This window comes from Microtus oregoni, unplaced genomic scaffold, assembly GCF_018167655.1.
Source record: "Microtus oregoni isolate MIOR12 unplaced genomic scaffold, Mior012 000033F_ref0000390, whole genome shotgun sequence".
NCBI classification, from domain to species: Eukaryota; Metazoa; Chordata; class Mammalia; order Rodentia; family Cricetidae; genus Microtus; species Microtus oregoni.
The window spans coordinates 1,232,756-1,252,619 of NW_024543092.1; positions in this window are offsets into that span (position 1 = coordinate 1,232,756).

Here is a 19,864-nt window from a genome sequence, read left to right on the forward strand (position 1 = left end):
ATGTGTCACTGGGATACAGTAGCCTTTCTGGCTTTGTGCTGAGTTTCTCATCCATCACATTTATCATTTTGAAAATTTTAGAATGTTGCTTGTCATTTATGAGACTCAACATCATATCTCAAATTGAGACAAAGTACATATGTATCTTACTAATTTTATTTCTATAAATTGAGAACAATAGACCTTGATTCTGTTTGATAAGCTCTTTCTTTTTATAAACATCAGATGCACATTTTTCATTTGATTTGCTTTCAGCAAGAAGTTATATATCAATTAAATATGAATCACAAGAGGAATTTGTTCCCTTTGCTTTTACAAAATGAGAATAAATAATGTGGTTTAACTCTGACTACTTACTATTAATCTGTTGTCACTATGAGAATAATAGTCGTCATTAATTTTAGCTTTTCTTAGTAACAAACTGAAAACATAAATATAATTGAAGATAAAAACAAATGCTTAAGACTTATCGGTTATAGTTTTTATTAGATAGTCTTAACCAAATCACAAACATTATCAGACAGATATTAGGTTATTTTGTGTCTGTTGTTGTTTAAAAAACATTTTTAAGATACTTACTGGTTGCTAAGAATTAAATTTGTCTTTATTTTCTTATGTAAAAAAAGTGTTTATTTTCTCTCTTGAAAAAAGTATCTTGTAAAATCTTGGTCATTTGTAGGCATTGATCATAGAGTCAGTCTGAAAGTAAGGAAGAACAAATCAATCATTTCTAGAACCTAATTCTTCCTATGTTAATGAATAATCTGTTTTCCTTCAAATGATTATATTTTATTTTACAGTCTATCATTTAATATATTATAATCTCTAATCTATTTCCTGAGGAAGCTTTATTCATTTAGAATATAGACAGAGCTTTGTAGTAATAGGAGCAGCGGGGCTGTGTCCCACCACCCAGCCGCCCACACGGCTAGCTTTATCCGAAATAATTACACGGAAACTGTATTCTTTTAAACACTGCTTGGCCCATTTCTATCTAGCCTCTTCTCAGCTAACTCTCGCACCTGGACTAGCCCATTTCTAATAATCTGTGTAGCCCACGAGGTGGCTTACCAGAGAAATTCTAGACTATGTCCATCCTGGGTCGGAGCTTCATCGCATGTGCCTCAGAGAGCAGAGCTATCACGTCTACCCGGGAGAGGGGAGCATGGCGTCTCTGCTCCAAAGAGCAGAGCTGTCGAGTCTGAGCTCACTTCCTCTTCCTCCCAGCATTCTGCTCTGTCCACTCCTCCCACCTATATTTTAACCCATGAGGCCAAGCAGTATCTTTATTACTTAACCAATGCCTTTCCTCCATCAGAACTTCATTTTAAAATACCCTAACACAACAGAGTCAAGTCTTTTATATTGCACACCTTTGCTTGACTACCAACGATTTGAGATTCTTTTAATTTCAATTTTAACACTTGTCACTGTAAGTTGTCTCAGCACTGTGGGAGGGCTATTGTGTTTTATTGACTCCCTTTGACTTCTTGTAACAGTTAACTTCTGATCCTCTCAATAAACATTAATTGATGGTAGTACTGACATTGAAGTCCTCTCAAATGGGAGAATTGTTTATCCTGCAAAATGAATGGGGCCATCAAAACTATGACACGTAACTCAGACATTTTATTTCCACATTTTTCTATACTATTTATTTTAACTGGCGCTCATAGAATCCCTATACTTTATTGGCTTACTTTCAATGTACTATTGTTACTCATGAGTTAAGCAGGTAGGCTGATTGCATTAATAAAAATTGATAAGTAGGCAGGTTATTCTCCCTAATTTGTTTCCATGGCAACAGACAAGCAACAGTGCCTTGATCCTCTGGAGCAGAATGTTAATAATCAAATGTGCCTTACCCAGATGAATATATAACCTGCCTTACTAATATAAATGTCTTGATATAGTATATATTACTGATAGAAAATGTACATTAATTCTTCATCTAAGTCACAAGGTGCTTATGTTCGGGAGAAAGAAAAATTGAGGACATTCTTTCGAAATAAAATTGGTCATTAGAGTCATGTATTTTAACATGTATTGAGACAGAGAACAATTTAATTTCTCTGACATTAATATTGTTTATGTGGGGAGGTGCTTATATTACAGAAAAATGTGGTATTATATAGTTATTTTGACATCTCAGAAAATAATGGGTCCTGCACAGGAGTTCAATTAAGCAATAATCCCTGGGAAAATGGTCATTACTAGCAGTTAATGATTGGTTTGTTAGTTAATGGCCCACGGCAAAGCTGAGGGCGGTTAAGACTCTAACAAACGAGTTGTGAATTGTAGCAGAGAGGGATTTTAAAGGATTTTCCCCCTGGTTATAAACCAACTCTAATGGTTTATGATAACGCTAATGTGTTTTTGAAGACTTATTATAAGACAGAACTGTCTGTAACAACTGATATTTGCAGTAAACTTGCTATTGATTTTCCACTGATGCTTCTTAACATTGTAAATTTGCAGTTGGCTTTTTTGGGGAATGTAGACACTTATACCCTCATATCATTCACTTGTTCCAGGGAGGAGCAGTGTTAACCAATTTATAAACATGTTCTTTCCGTGGCTTTAAAGGTTACGGTCATGGGTGTTCATATTCCTATTTGCGATAATTATATATTTTCTTTAAGTTTCCGGTCTAGCCCATTTTGACTTGTAAAGTTTTAAGTTTATCTTAAAGGAGATCTTCAACAGGACTTTTACTTGGAGGCCTTCAGATTACAGAGAGAACCTCATTCTTGAATTCGACACATCACACAGCTCCCATAGGAGCAAAATGTCGGTAGCACTTTCTGTCTGCATCCATGTGCTCATGCGTTCATGGGCAATTTAACAGAATAAATGTGCTATATACAGAATTTCTTTACCTAACATCAGTGATGTCTTATCACTTCTTTTTTTTTTAATCTGCAGGAAATTAGACTTCATTAGTTTGGGTACTTGCCTCACAAAACTGCCTGTAATGAAACCGTAATAGCTTCTGGGATATGGGACGGCTTCTTCTACAGACAGAAATGGGGCTTTGTAATCAGCTTCAGGTAAAGAGAGGGTTGTATCAGTGACAATCACTACTGGTTAATTGTTGAACTGAATAATTTTTACTATGGCTATATTATAAAGTGTATTAGTTGATTTCTTTAAAAATGAGTTTTGGAGTAATGAGAAAACATTTTTGTAGCTTTAAGAAACAACTTGTATAGGCCATGTGGAATAGAGATTCATCTGTTCATATTTCCATGAAATAGTCATATATTCACCATTAAATATTTTGATAAATAGTCTACCAACTCAGACCATACTGTTAATTTTTTTCTATTACTTTCCATAAGCAACTTCCTGCATGCAAATTATACCAATGGAAGAATCTGTTTGGGTCTAAAACTAAAACAACAAAAATTCTCTCTCTCTCTCTCTCTCTCTCTCTCTCTCTATCTATCTCTCTAAAACAACAAAAATTCTCTCTCTCTCTCTCTCTCTCTCTCTCTCTCGCGCGCGCACGCGCGCTCTCTCTGTTTTTCTTTCTCATCTGAGGTATGTGCATATACATATAAATCTACATTCATACACATATTACTGAGAAACTAATGTTTGGTGGCATAAATTTGCTTTCTTAACTCTGCTTATGAGTTGAGTGAGAGCCACAGATTTCACCGTTATCTCTGCTGCGGTATGTATGCATTCCTGACAGACTTGGCATTCAGAACAGAGATGCGATGACTGTGAACCGTATCTTTCTTTGCTCATATTACACAAAGAAAAACAGAGGAACTAAAAGCAATTGACCAGAAAAAAAAGATGCAAAACAGTGTAAGATTTAAATATCATAGTAGCTTGAAGTTAATGTGCTAAGATTTAGAACCAATGGTTACATTATAAAAAGAGCACTCACCATTCTGAAGTGTGATATTAAAGCTTTATACCCCTAAGACTAAGCCTAATCTAAACATGGAAAGAATCTGTATGTGCACCAACATGCATTTCAGTTTCAGTGTCAAGAAAAGATAAACTAAAGCTCAATAGAATTGTCTCGATTTTAGGAGACAGGGGCCTCCAGAGGATGACCAAATCATACAGGGCTGGCACATAATTTATCCATCTTACAGTTCTGGGCTGGGTATTTGAGGGTTCATAAATTTATAGTGTGTTTTGCAATTGTTCCTTTTCACTTATACAATCTATTACCCATTGTTACTTTTGTCTTTTAATAATGTCTCTTTGTGTTCAGAGAGACAAAATACTTTAGATAAAGAATTGATGATACGTAAATAATGACTATTAGCCCAATAAAGAAATGCTGTCAGCAGAATTTCTTCTCTTTCCAACTTAATTGGGAATGCAATGCAGTGTGTACATTATGTTGCTCCAATTAATTCAAATCATTCCTAATTGGGATCTCTTAAATAACTCCCTCCTGGGTCTAGAGAGGAAATTGAATCAAGCATTAAATCAGGAAGTCAGCTCTATCTTTAAATATATTGTTATTCATAATCAAATATGCTGATGGTAATAATTCATAGAAAAACTCCTCGCTTGTTCTTTGTAATTAAGATAATCTTAGTTAAAATTATGGCTAACTAATAATAGTTTAAAATCTGAAAATTCATATGAATATCAATTACTGTAGTCAAATGGAATTACTTGGATTATTTAGGATGGAGAGTTAGTGATGGAAATCCAAACTTGGCAAAGTAGAAACTGTTTAATTATAAAAGTAAACTAAAATCCATTCCTGTAAGTGGTGATGTAGAGAAAATGATAAGAATGACATGTGTAATTGGGAAAGAAGTTGAAATCCTAAATAGTAATAATAACTGTGTGTAAAAGTGACCTTGCTTTATAGGAGGAGTACAAAGAGAGAGAAGAAATAAGGGAAATTATTGTGATTAAGAACATTCTTCATGTATTTCTTAGAGTACATCTTGGAAACGACATCTTCCAGGAATGACATTTTCAGAAGACATTTAGGAAGGTGCAGTCTCCATAAAGACCATCATGTAAGAGACATGTAATGGAATTGTAATTATTAATACCAGAATCAGAGTTGCTATTAACAAATGTTTTAATGTGATTGAAGAATGTTTATATTGCTTCCCCTCCTAGACTTCTGTTAGAAAACAATACACAAAAATTAAATGGAGGCAAATTTACCTCAGTTCAGTGATATTGTTTGTACCATTAGTAAAATGATCTCCAAGAGATTTATGTAAACGCTTAATGATGCTGTTTGCTGTAAGTGTGAGAGATTAAACCTAATAATCTCTTACATCCCTACTGCTTCTACCCTAAAGGCCTTAGGATCTGAGAGTTTGTATTGCCAGAGCTAGAGTGGGAAATTTTAAACAGCAATTATGTGAAAGGCCAATATTTTTTCTAATATAATATTTTATTGATTATTTGAGAGTTCCTGGGGGGTTCCACAGAATGCACCCTAGTCTCATTCAGTTTCCTACCCATAAAAGAACCCTTAAACATTGTGAAAGGGATCCGGAAGTGGAGCTCTTCATGGAGAATAACTATTATTTTGACATTTCTTTTTTCTCTCTAGTTTCAATTTTCTTAGAGGCAAAGTCAGTGTAATAGTTCTTCATACTATGTCTATTTGAGTTGGCAGTGGGATATGAATATCTATTGTGTCTGCAGGTAGCATTCCATTCATGTGGATATGTTTACACATATTACCACCTGCCCAGACTTGCTAACTATTCATCAGAAGTGTAAGAAATTTCTGTTACTCCAAACAGTCTCCATTTGTTATTATCTCTTAAAGTTATTATGTGTGTACAATTCAATAGGAAAAGCAATAGCACTGTGTATGAAACTCAGCTCTGGCCCTTAAATCAAACCTACACAATCATTTTGCTTATTTCTACTAGAAAAAAATGCTAAAATCAATGGGATTTTGTAGGAAATCTGGAAGCCAGGTGCCAAAAAGATTGAACCTCAGCATGAAAGGAAACTTGGAGAGTGACAACATATACTTACACATTTATATCCAAGAGATATATTTCAAATTATTTTCAAGATTGTCTTAGAATTATAACAGCTTGCGTTTTCTTTTTTTGGTATAGCAGTCAGGAATCCTTCAGGTGAAGATTATAAGGAAGTAGATGTTAGATAGTGAAAAATGATGACAGACACTTGTTAAAGATTTGGTCCTTGTATATGCTGAGCCTGTAGCAATTAGCATAGGATTTAGAGTTAAGAAAAGATACATAAAATCTAGCAGCTGGTAAAACACCATTCATATAAAATAGAAACTAAAAACCCCTAAGCAGAAATCATAGGAAAAATCACTAGCATGCTTTTAATTTTGATTATTACTTATCCATTTCAATAAAATTTTACTATAATCATATATTTCTTTTATGCTTAAAACATTTTTAATTAAAATAGATTTTTTATGCAAAATATTCTGATTATCGTTACCCCTTCCCCTAACTAATCTCAGATCCTTCCCAGATCTCCACCAGCACACATTCACATCTTTTCTTGCTCTCTCTCTCAGGTAGCAAATAGGCATCTACAAACAAGCATCTAAAAACAGGCATCTAAAATATTTGTAAAATGGCTGTGAACTTCAATTGTTAAAACAGTTATTGACAAATGGTCTAGTCAATTCTTATTATCTATTGTCAACAAATTCTATAATAAAATTATTTTTATCTTTATAAGAAGAAGAAATAGATTCCATTTGTTTTATACCATCCCCAGGATTAAGTGAGGACATAATTTTCACTAAGCCAACTAAGGGTCATGACCATAGATTTTATTCAGAAATAGCAGGTCCCTTTAATTATTCCAATGGGTGACAAGGAGTTCCTCTTTCATGCTGGCAAAACATTTTCCCATCTTCAGCCCTCTACTGTTAGCTTGTGTTTGTTTTGGCATTAGCAGTACCATTAATTGAGACACTGTATGGAAGAGTTAAAGATAGAAGTCTGACTTTTGGAATCGAGGTTTAGTGTATATTCAACTATGTATAATTAGGATAATTTTTAATTGTCAAGAAACAATTGTTCCTGACAATTAAATTTTGTGAATAACTAACAGAAACTTTAGTAACCTCAAAGCATGGAAATTGGCATATGCACGAGGTATAAGGCATTGAGTTATCTATCTGTTTATAGTTATACAGATACATCAAATAATGTTATTTACTGAACCTCTTGGATATGTTAGTAACATTAAATATCAAGGCCATGGTCAAAGAATTTTCTAGTTCAGTGTTCTCCTTTTGCCTCAGCATGGCGATGTGATTGTTAAAAATGAACCTACTTGTCTGGGAACTACAATTTTCCTGATCATATATCTAAGCAACACATGAAAGCGGAAATTCCCCGAGCTAGTTTTTGTCCACTGATCTTGCTTCTGCTATCCTTCAGTCTGATCATTCCCATCCGATTCACATTCAACTTACAACGTAGTACTTATTTTAAATGTACCTTTTCTTATACAGTCCTCTGGAGGAAGAGGATCTGAACATGGAGCTCTTAGGATTCTTCCTCAGATCTCCATTCCTCAGCATGGCAGGGACAGCTTCTGCTGGTGTTTTCTTTTGACAGTCTGGTCTTAGAGACTCTTTTCCATCTTTTACTTAGGGTTTTCCTACACTTTCTATGCACATCTCAGATGATTCTCCTTTTTGGTGGGTGACCAATAACTTTGTGTGCAGATTCCTGCTCTCAAATTTTAGTCCATTTGATAAGAAATATGAGCCCCTCACAAAGGCACTGACAGATGTCTTAACTACCCAAGGAGAACTAGTACTAAGGCTTCTTGGTACTGTAACAAATACCTAAAGAAACAACTTCTAAGGAGGAGAGACTTAATTTGGCTAAAAATTTTAGTATGTTCTGTGGAAAGTCAGCCAGATCTACTGCTTCAAATCTTATAGAGACATAAAAATATAGCAGTGGGGCCAGAGGTTTTTTTTATACCACTCAGACAAAGAAATTGGGAATGAGAGCAAACAAATGGAGCAACAATAAAAAACAAACAATAGACAGCTTCCAAGGGCACAAATCCTCTAACATACTTTCTCCTGATAGGTCCTACCTCTGACCATCCTCAAATATCATGTTTTTGATTCATCGGTAAATCAATGCTTTCATAAAGTTGGTATTCTTAGAATCTAATTAATATCCCCAAAGCCTTCCAAACTGGCAATCATGTCCTTTATACATGATAAGCTTATGAGTAGATATTCTATTTTATTTTTCCATGTGTTCAAATTTTTCTCAAACAAAATATGCTGATTTTAATTTCCCTTCCTATTTATCCCAGTTTCTCCCCATCTTCCCTCTTATCCAGAATAACCCCTTCTTTTCTACCTTTAATTAAAAATACAAATGGTATTGTAAGGGATAAAAGTAAAATATCATAAATTAAATGCAATATATTATAAAAGATAAAACAAAAACTAACATACTGGAATAGAACAAAAGAAACAAATGGAATGAAATGGGCCCAAGAAAAAGCACAAGAAACAGATATAGATACTAGGACCCCATTAATTTTTTTAACATTAGATTTTTTTAAAAAATCCAAGTCCCCACTCTCTCCCCTCCTTCTATTCCTTCCACACATGCTCCCACCCCACTCCCATCTAATCCTCTGAGAGGGTAAGGCACATTGCCTTGTGGATATCCAAGGCCCTCCCTACTATATCTAGGCTGAGCACGGTATCCATTCAAAGACATTAGGATCCTCAAAATCCAGTACAAGCTGTAGGCATAAATCCTGGTGACACTGCCAGTGGCCTCTCAGTCTGCCCCAGTCATGCAAATGTTAACCACATTCAGAGGTACTAGCTTGGTCTTATGCTTATTCTTTCCCAGAGGACCTTCTTATTTTTACACTGAGAAATTTTTTCAAAACAGTAAATTGAAAGACATGATATATATGTAAAGTACCTGTGGAGTAAAAAAAAAAAGAAAAAGAATTAATAATAATTACATATATGTAAATTATATATATATATATAATGAAATAAAAATAAGATAAGACAAAATATAAAAAGAAGTCCTGATACGCCATTGTTAAACAAGAATCTCCATGGATGCTGCAGAGTCCACTTTCTGTTGGCCATGGCTCAGCATGTAGCCTACCCATGCAGCCATCAATTCTCCCCTTAACAATTCACCCAAATACAGTCATTCTTAAAATACTACTATCAAGTTATTTGATTAAATCAAAAGTGCTTCTATTTTTATGAAAACTAATCTATAATTTCAAAAATTATATCACATCTAGCACAGATCTGAAAAAATCTTACAATTTTTATATTTATTTTTTCTTGCATATGATAGATCTCAGTTACCTTCTCCCTCTCTTGCTGTCTTCTTTACTCTAATGAAACCCTACTTCCCACTAGGGCTAAACATCTTTAATCAGATTCAAAACTATTTTTTAATTTGTTTTTGAGCAATTCCAAACATATGCATAGTACATCTTCATAAATGTAGTAATCCCAAACCCTCTAATCCCTCTCTCATCCTTATTTTTCTGTTACCTTCCTATAAGTTCCTTTCCCATATTCATGTATTTGGGGGTTATTCCTTTTTTTTTTCTTTTTTGACCCACTGATACCAGCATCATGTCTTTTGCCATGGGTTTAAAATGCAAGAGCTAGTTCCAGGACAGGCTCAAAACCACGGAGAAACCCTGTCTCGAAAAACCAAAAAAAAAAAATAAATAAAAAATAAAAAATAAAAAATAAAATGCTTGATTGGACCTGGACCTGGTAGGTTCTCTCATAGTTATATAACTGGAAGCAAGAACTATCCCTCTTCCAGAGTCATTCAGAAGTTAATGACTCAGCAGGGAATGCTAGGGCCCAATGAGAACATCCATGATACATGGTTGACTTTTGAGAGCCCCAATCTTGTGTAGGTCCAACACATGCAGCTACAGCTCCTTTGATGTCCTGACTAATTTTTTAATTCATTGCCAGAATACATCATTGCACAACTTCTCCCTGTCTTTTGGCTCTTACATTCTTTCTTGTCCTCCTCCATGATGGTCTAAGTCTTAGACAGTGTGGTATAGAAGTGCTGTTTAGTGTAGAGCACTCAATTCTCACTCTTAGTGACTTTCACAGTCATGGCTCTCTGGTTAAGAAAAATATTATTATTCTTTGTAAATGGCTATAAACATAGACACTTAGTGGACATCTTAGCACGTTGACAACTTAACTCAACAATAATTGTGAGTTCCCCTACCTAGTACCTAAATTTTCCTCAGCTGTGATATTAGCAAGGTATACAGTAATGGTCATGTATTTCCTCCTGTGCAACAGACCTCAAATCTAATCAGCATGTAGTAGGTTACTCCCATAGCAATTTGACACTATTGAATTCATGAGTATAACTAGTCCAGCAGGTTAATACTGTATTTCATAGCATTCACAGCTGGGTAAGACTATTGACAACACTTCTCCAGGAACCTGCCTAATATCCTTTAGCAATAGGAAATCTAGCAAGCAGGGAGGAAATTTCCAACTCAGATATAGCTAATTACTATATACCTTGCAAACCAAGATATGTGATTATCTTCAGCAATATTATCTAACCAATTAATTCTGATAAGCAACCACAGAGAGTGACTAGAGTCTGTTTTGTTTTGGAGACTTGGGACTTCTCATCTGTGTCTTGTTGTATATGAGAGACCTACTGAATTTAATTAGGGTTGCTTACATGAGTGTGGGTGGGCAGTTATTTAATGGATCATGAGCTGCTTTTTCGGTGATTAAACCACTGATGAAAATGATACTCGTTTCGCTATCAGCTATTAAGTCCCAATAGTCCCTTGGGAAGGAAAGAGCCTTATGCAGGTTTCTCTGAAGCTTAAAAATTCAGGGAAGGCACCTATTTAGAGCAAATTTCTAAAAAAATTAATGATACTGTCTCATTTATTTTACATCAGGACCTGCCCATCTTTTTTTGTCATCTTTTTGAAGATGGGAGGGTATGTGTCTACTTATGTATCTTATTTTATTCTACCTGTCTCCACTTTCATATAAAAACGTTTCAAGACTCTTGTATTGGTAGTTCTGATTTGTGACAATCAGGGACTCTTCTCCCATCCTCACAAGATTATTTGTGCGTTTCTCAGTCCAGTCTCACTTTTTACTTTCCCGTTATAACATGTATGTCAGGATTTGTGTTTATTAAAAGACAGAACTGGGTTTTCTGGGCATTGTCTTTATTTCGTTAGGAGGATAGCTACACACTACTACTATACTTGCTGCAGCTCACTCGGAACCCAGGAAGTTCTCTACTAAGAGGCCAAAGGGAGATAAGTGACGCTAAGTGAGGAGGGAAGGTGACGACAAAAGTCACACTACAGTGTATACATGTAAGAATTTTTCAGGAACTTGAGAAAAATAAAATATCTTTCAAGTATTTTTGAATAATAGTGTTTCCTTGGGGGCAGAAAAAAGGCACATGACTAAGTGTTTACAACCAACAATCAAATCTGCCTCAGATGTTCTCTCACCCTCCAACATATTAAAGTTCATCCTTAGCCCAAAGAATACTTTTTTTTTAAAAAAATGTTTTATAAAGACATGTACCTAGTACTTCTTCTGTGAATGTCAAATTCATTTTGAAGAAAAATTACAATTATTTAGGTGTGGGCCACTCCTTTTGATAATGTAAAATTTCAATGACTGTATATTTATGGAACATAGATTATTTGTAAAAATTCTGTGCCATTAAGATTATTTTTTTCAGAAACATTATATTTGGGTGATAGCTCAGGGTAATAATAAAAGTGCTGCACAAGGGGCTTGAGAGATGGCTCAGAGGTTAAAAGCACTGACTGCTCTTCCAGAGGTCCTGAGTTCAATTCCCAGCAACCACATGGTGGCTCACAGCCATCATGTAATGACATCTGGTGCCCTTTTCTGGCCAGTAAGTATACAGACAGACAGAACACTGCATACATAATAAATAAATCTTTTAAAAAAAGTGCTGCACAAAGCAGAAAGAATTGAGCCACCTGCAGACTACCCACTAGAGTTTATTGTTTACAGTTACCAGGTATGGAGGATTTCCCCCTTGTTCCCCTTAAGTACTATGTACTATGTAGTCACGCTAGTCGATAATGATCAACTCTGTCTTTGGAGATAGCTGTGAATGTGTTTTTAGATATTATTTTTTCTTCTGGACTGAAGCCATAGTATATCATCTGCCTTTGAATATATACCAGTAATATTATTAAAATCACATTCTGACTCTTGAGAATGTTCTGACTCTTGAGACATGGAGGCTCATTGTTGTAAAATAGTTGTCAGATGACCTTAGACTCAACTAGCTCTCCTTACATTCTGCCTTGGTGTTTGCAACAGTAAAAAGTGTCATAAATGCAATATACTTAGGTGTATATTTTAGCCACCACTACCACCCTCATTATAACATATTCTTCAATAGAATAATGTGAGTTTGAGGTATATAACCTGGACAAGATGTCTTTCCTAATCCATCAGCTATGTAATCTACAGGCTGTACACATCCTGACTCCATGTTCTTTGTCAGTATCCCTAAGCCTTGAAGATCCATTAACTGTTCATTGATATCTATGTAGAGTTTATTTATATATCTAGTTTGTTCGATGCCAGTGTCCCAGACCTTTTGTTATGGGCATCGAGGCCTCATTCACATGTACCAGCACCAGAACTCTTTGCTAACAACATCTCTCTGGCTCTGGGTTCTTGACAAAGTCCCTGATACAAAGCATTTTTTTTTTTTATTATTCTACTAGGATGGTGCCTTTGTACCAAGCATCCTTCCACAGCAAAGAAATATTTTCCTGTTTTACTAATGGAAACTTTATTATAAGGGTTTCTCTACTCACCTGTTTTTCTATTCTATCTCCTTTAGTCGAATCGTGCCCAGTGACTCATGATTTCCTGGTCAGCCTATTCCATTCGGATTCTCCAAATCAGATGCAATTCAAGTTGTATGTTCCCAGTGAAGCTCTCCAAGTACAAAGGGACGTATTAAAATGGTCAAAGTGTTCAGCTTCTCCTTAATTGGGTTCCAGTGTTAATTTGAGGTAGATATAGCTCAGTGATTGAAAATCAAGCTGTGTTTTGAACATGTCTTTGCTTAATGCTGCAGAATTACATTTTCAGTGACAGAGAGAGGTTTATAGAGAAAAAGGAGCATGCCTAATGGGTATTGAAATGCAATTTCACAGACATTCTTGGAACAGTTCTTCTATTAATATTACTTTGCAGTTAGCTAGTTTATTTGCTTAATGAGAAGTTAAAAAAACTAATATCAAGAAAATAAGAACTATGTCATTTCCAACATAAAGCATTAATAAAACTAATACTATTTACATATGCACATATATGCATGAATATATAATATATATATACACATACAAGAAATGGATCTACTAGTTTTCATTAGAGCTTATTTTCATCAATATATTGCTGTACATAGAAATTTACAGCTTTCTGATTAATTTTTATGAGTTATGGATTATTATCTAAGAGTATTTCTGGTAAGCATGTGTTTTATTGTGTAAATAACCCTGAGAGTTTTGACTTCTAAGACACAAGTTTCTCAAATAGACAGGGCAAGGTTACAACTGAGAAATACAAATAAATAATGTGTACATATTGCAGTGAAAATATTCCAATGTAAGCATGAAAACCAGCATCCTTTAGAATGCCCTTTTTAAAGTGGATCCAAATAAAACAAAAAAAAAAATAAAAAAAAATTAACCCCAGATATTTATTCATGAATTTTAAATAGTATCTTTACAATGTTACTCAGTGAAAGATTGGGACTCATGCTTATTCTTTTCTTTGTAAAAAACTCTTTTGGGGATTATAATGTAATTGCATATATGTATATGTATGTACAGATATTCCTAAATAAAACCTGCTCAGTATGTATAATGTGACTTGTATGCATGTTTTCTGAACTGACTCTTTGTGACTGGTGTGCTCTTTCCTGAGGAGAGCCAGCCCTCTGTTCTCAGACTTCCTTTGTTGCCTATAGTTCTCCTTTTAGGGTTGAAGCCTTGTGAACTTTTTACTGCTTGCTTTGGCATGTACATTAGTGTTGTCCTTGTTTAGCTCACATCCTGTCAATCATGTTGGTGAGACTTTACTGGCATAGCTTCTGCTATTAGGAGGATACACAATATCACAGGAAACTCCCGGATTCTCTGGCTCCCACAATCTTCTGTCTCCTATTTTACAAAGTTAACAAAACCTTAGCTGTGGGAGTCTTTGTAGATGAATCCACCTGGTACTCTCTAAGTATCCATCTTTGATACTTAGATACTGCTACCTTGTTGCAGTCCTACACAGCTCTGACTCCTATGAACCACATCTGTGACCATCATGGCTATATAACTGAAGCAGTGGTACATGTGCCTTGGTGGTAACCAGTAACTCTCTAACTGGGTGTAAGACCTTCAAAAGAAAGAAAAACCATAGCTACTGATCCTGGAAGCCTAGACAAGTATAAATTCCTACTGAAGTTTTGGTGGTCTGGGGGAGAATGTATACCCATAACTTCACCAAACAAACATAATCCCTACCAAAATCTATAAATATTTGTTCTTATTCCCACAGGTCAGTGAAGTCTCCACTTCTCATCAACAAGACTTCTATTGTCTCGTTTTGAGTTAAAGAAAAATACTAGCAAAGCATGTGAAGACTTAGAGTGTAATTATTCGTCCTTAACAAAATACCAATTCTACTGTGAAAGAAATGGAAGATTTTGATACATGCTGTGGGTGAACAGAGGAGCCGAGGAGATCAGATTGGCCACTTATGGTATGTAACGAATGAAACTAAAGTTCTCTATCTCACTCCATGTTCCTAAGTCATGAGGATACTGGGTAAGAAATGATCACTTTGCAGTCGATAATATTCATAAAAGAATTATTTATAAGAATGGTTATGTTTTTCATTGTTCTCTGTGTGCTTTCATAGAGGCTGATCTGAAAAAAAAATTGCATGACTGTGATATACCTTTGAGCTTCCATGACAGCTACAACAGCAACAACTACTGAGTATTGTCAGCAGGCCGCTCCAGTAACTCATATTTACAGTAACTCACACTGATTAGTATAAGTATGAAACAACAATTTGTTTTGAGACAAGTTCTGACCATATCATCCTGGCTGCCCTGAAACTCATGCTGTAGAACAGGCTGGTCTAGAACTCACAGAGATGCATCTGCTTTTGTCTTCTGAGTGCCGGAATAAATGTGTGCACTAACACATCAGGTGGAGATATATTTTTAAAACAAATATATGAACTAAAATTTGGTATATTATAGTCATTCATCAGCTACTATATTTCTGTTAGCATTGACTCTTCATAATTTCCTTTTTTTTCTGATTTACAGTGTGACAATAAAAACTTTATTGCTTCTTCCTGGTCATCCTGCTGGGGCTATACTGCCCGATACCTCCTCTCTTTTCCTATCCCACCCAGCTTGCATCCAGACTCCCCCCCCCCCCCAGCTCAGCCTGTTCTGGCGCTGGGACCAGACCCAATACTAACCCAACCAGGAGGGCGGTAGTTCCTTTGTCTCCATAGCCTGCCTGCAGCAAGTAAGGTAGGCCCTTGGTTTACAAGCTACCCAAGCAGCACGGAGATCCTATCTGGGCACCGGGAGAGCCATCTTTGGTGTGAGTGAGTGCGGTAGCAGCCTGGAGCAGGGAACTCAGATGTTCCTCATCTCTCCTACACTTCCTGGTCATCCTGCAGGGGCTATACTGCCCGATAACTCTTCTCTCTTCCTATCCCACCCAGCTTGCATCCAGAACTTCACCCCCCCCCCCTTCTGCCTCCCTCCCCTCTTTGGCCACATAACATCTCCCAGCTCAGCCTGTTCCGGCACTGGGACAGGAGGGTGGTAGTTCCTTTGTCTCCATAGCCTGCCTGCAGCAAGCAAAGTAGGCCCTTTGTTTACCAGCTACCCAAGCAGCATGGAGATCTGAACTGGGCACCAGGAGAGCCATCAATGGGGAGTGACATCACTGGGAAGGTACATCAGTGGGCAAGGAGACCTGATCCTGTAAAAGATCATCCATAGGGGAGCATTCGAAGGAAGAAATGGGCAGGCATGAATGCAAGAATTCACCCAACAATCTGAAAAACAACATGAAACCACCAGAACCCAGCGACCTCACATCAGGAGGACATGAACACCTTAATCAAGAAGAAGTAGAAAAAAAATGACTTTATGAAAGTGAAAAGGGCCCTTAAACAGCATGGAAAAACACACACTTATAGAAATGGATGAGAAGTATAACAGAAAGTTTGAAGAATTGAATAAATCAGTGAATGATACCCTAGAAAACCAAGGAAAAACAATCAAGCAGATAATGGAAACAGTTCAAGACTTGAAAACTGAAATGGAGGCAAAGAAGAAAACACAAACAGAGGGCCAGGTGGACATGGAAAATCTAGGTAAACGAATAGAGACTACAGAAACAAGCATAACCAGCAGAATACAAGAGATAGAAGACAGAATCTCAGATTCTGAAGATAACATAAAGAAAATAAACACACTGATCAAAGAAAACAGCAAGTCCAACAAACTCTCATCACAAAACATTCAGGAAATATGGGACACAATAAAAAGACCAAACCTAAGAATAATTGGAGTAGAAGAAGGAGAAGAAGTGCAGCTCAACAGTCCAGAAAATATATTTAATAAAATTATAGAAGAAAACTTTCCCAACCTAAAGAAAGATGTACCTATGAAGGTTCAAGAAGCATACAGAACACCAAATAGGCTGGACCAAAAAAAAAATCCCCTCACCATATAATAATCAAAACACAAAGCATACAGAATAAAGAAAGACTATTTAGAGCCGCAAAGGAAAAAGGCCAAGTTACTTATAAAGGTAAACCTATCAGACTTACACCTGACTTCTCTATGGAAACCATGAAAGCCAGAAGGTCCTGGACAGATGTACTGCAAAAACTAAGAGACCATGGATGCAAGCCCAGATTACTATACCCAGCCAAGCTTTCGTTCACTATAAATGGAGAAAACAAAATTTTCCAGGATAAAAACAAATTTAAACAATACGTAGCCAAAAATCCAGCCTTACAGAAAGTAATAGAAGGAAAATCACTAACCAAGGAGTCCAACAATGACCACAATAACTCAGAAATCTAGAGACCCTTCACCAGCGCAACTCAAAGAAGGGAAACACACAAACTCTACTACTACAAAAGTGACCGGAGTTAACAACCACTGGTCATTAATATCACTTAATGTCAATGGGCTCAACTCACCTATAAAAAGGCACAGGCTAAGAGATTGGATACAAAAACAGGATCCAACATTCTGCTGTTTACAAGAAACACACCTCAACCACAAAGACAGGCACCTACTCAGAGTAAAGGGCTGGGAAAAGGTTTATCAAGCAAATGGACCTAAGAAACAAGCAGGTGTGGCCATACTAATTTCGAACAAAGTTGACTTCAAACTTAAATCATTCAGAAGAGATGGAGAGGGACATTTTATACTCATAACAGGAACAATTCATCAGGATGAAGTCTCAATCCTGAATATCTATGCCCCTAAAATAAAAGCACCCACGTACGTAAAAGAAACATTACTAAAACCCATGGCAGCCATCAAACCGCACACACTAATAGTAGGAGACTTCAACACTCCTCTCTCACCAATGGACAGGTCAATCAGAAAGAAACCTAACAGAGAAATTAGAGAATTAATGGAGGTAATGAATCAATTAGACTTAACAGACATCTATAGAATATTCCACCCGTATAGGAAGGAATATACCTTCTTCTCTGCAGCTCATGGAACCTTCTCGAAAATTGACCACATACTCGGTAACAAAGCAAACTTACACAGTTACAAAAAAAATTAGTTACCACCTGTGTCTCATCAGATCACCATGGATTAAAGTTAGAATTCAACAACAAGGCTACCCCCAGAAAGCCTACAAACTCAAAGAAACTGAACAGTCAACTACTGAACCATACCTGGATTAAGGAAGAAATAAAGAAAGAAATTAAAGTCTTCATGGAATTCAATGAAAATAAAGAAACAACATACTCAAACTTATGGGACACTATGAAAGCAGTCCTAAGAGGAAAGTTCATAGCACTAAGTGCCCACTTAAAGAAAACAGAGAAAGCACATATTGGAGACTTAACAGCCCACCTGAAAGCTCTAGAAAAAAAAAAAAGAAGCAGACTCACCTAGGAGGAGCAGAAGACTGGAAATAATCAAAATGAGGGCTGAAATCAACAAAATAGAAACACAGAATACAATCCAAAGAATCAATGAAACAAAAAGCTGGTTCCTGGAGAAAATCAACAAGATTGATAAACCCCTATCCAAACTAATCAAACAGCAGAGAGAGAATATGTAAATTAATAAGATTAGAAATGAAAAGGGGGACATAACCAGAGACACAGAGGAAATTCAGAGAATCATTAGATATTACTACAAAAGCCTGTATGCCACAAAAATGGAAAATGTAAAAGAAATGGACACTTTTTTTAGATAAATACCATATACCAAAGTTAAACCAGGACCAGTTGAACAATCTAAACAGACCTGTTAGTCGCGAAGAATTAGAAGCTGTTATCAAAAACCTCCCTACCAAAAAAAGCCCAGGACCAGATGGTTTCAATGCAGAATTCTACCAGAACTTCCAAGAAGACCTAATACCTATACTCCTTAAAGTATTTCACAATATAGAAACAGAAGAGTCACTACCAAATTCCTTTTATGCAGCTACAGTTACTCTGATACCAAAACCACACAAAGACTCAACCAGGAAAGAGAATTACAGGCCAATCTCACTCATGAACATTGACGCAAAAATCCTCAACAAAATACTGGCAAACCGAATCCAAGAACACATTAGAAAAATTATCCATTATGATCAAGTAGGCTTCATCCCAGATATGCAGGGATAGTTCAACATACAAAAATCTATCAATGTAATCCATCATATAAATAAACTGAAAGAAAAAACCATATGATCATTTCATTAGATGCTGAAAAATCATTTGACAAAATTCAACATCCCTTTATGATAAAAGTATTGGAGAGATTAGAGATACAAGGGTCATACCTAAATATAATAAAAGCTATATACAGCAAGCGGACAGCTAACATCAAATTAAATGGAGATGTAGTAATAGGGGCAGCAGGGCTGCGTCCCCAGCACCCAGGCCGCCTGCTTGGCTAGCTTATGCCCCGAAATAATTACACGGACACTGTATTCTTTTAATCACTGCTTGGCCCATTCTCTTCTAGGCTAATTCTCACATATTAATTTAACCCATTTCTAATCATCTGTGTGTAGCACCCCAAGGTGCGCTTACCGGGAAGATTCTAGCCTATGCCCATCCTGGGTCGGAGCTTCATCCCGGGAGCGGGGCATGGCATCTCTCTCTGAGGCTTCTGCTCCGGAGAGGAGAGCTGTCGTGACTCTGACCTCACTTCCTCTTCCTCCCAGCATTTTGTTCTGTTTACTCCTCCCACCTATCCTCTAACCAATAAAATGGGCCAGGGCAGTGCCTTTATTAGCCAATGACCCTCTCCATCACGGAGAGAAACTTAAAGCAATCCCACTGAACTCAGGAATACTACAAGGCTGTCCACTCACCATACCTCTTCAGTATAGTGCTTGAAGTTCTAGCAATAGCAAAAACACAGCATAATGAGATCAAGAGGATTCAAATTGGAAAGGAAGAAGTTAAACTTTCGTTATTTGCAGATGATATGATAGTGTACATAAGCGACCCCCAAAACTCCACCAAAGAACTTTTACAGCTGATAAACAGCTTTAGTAATGTGGCAGGATACACGATCAACTC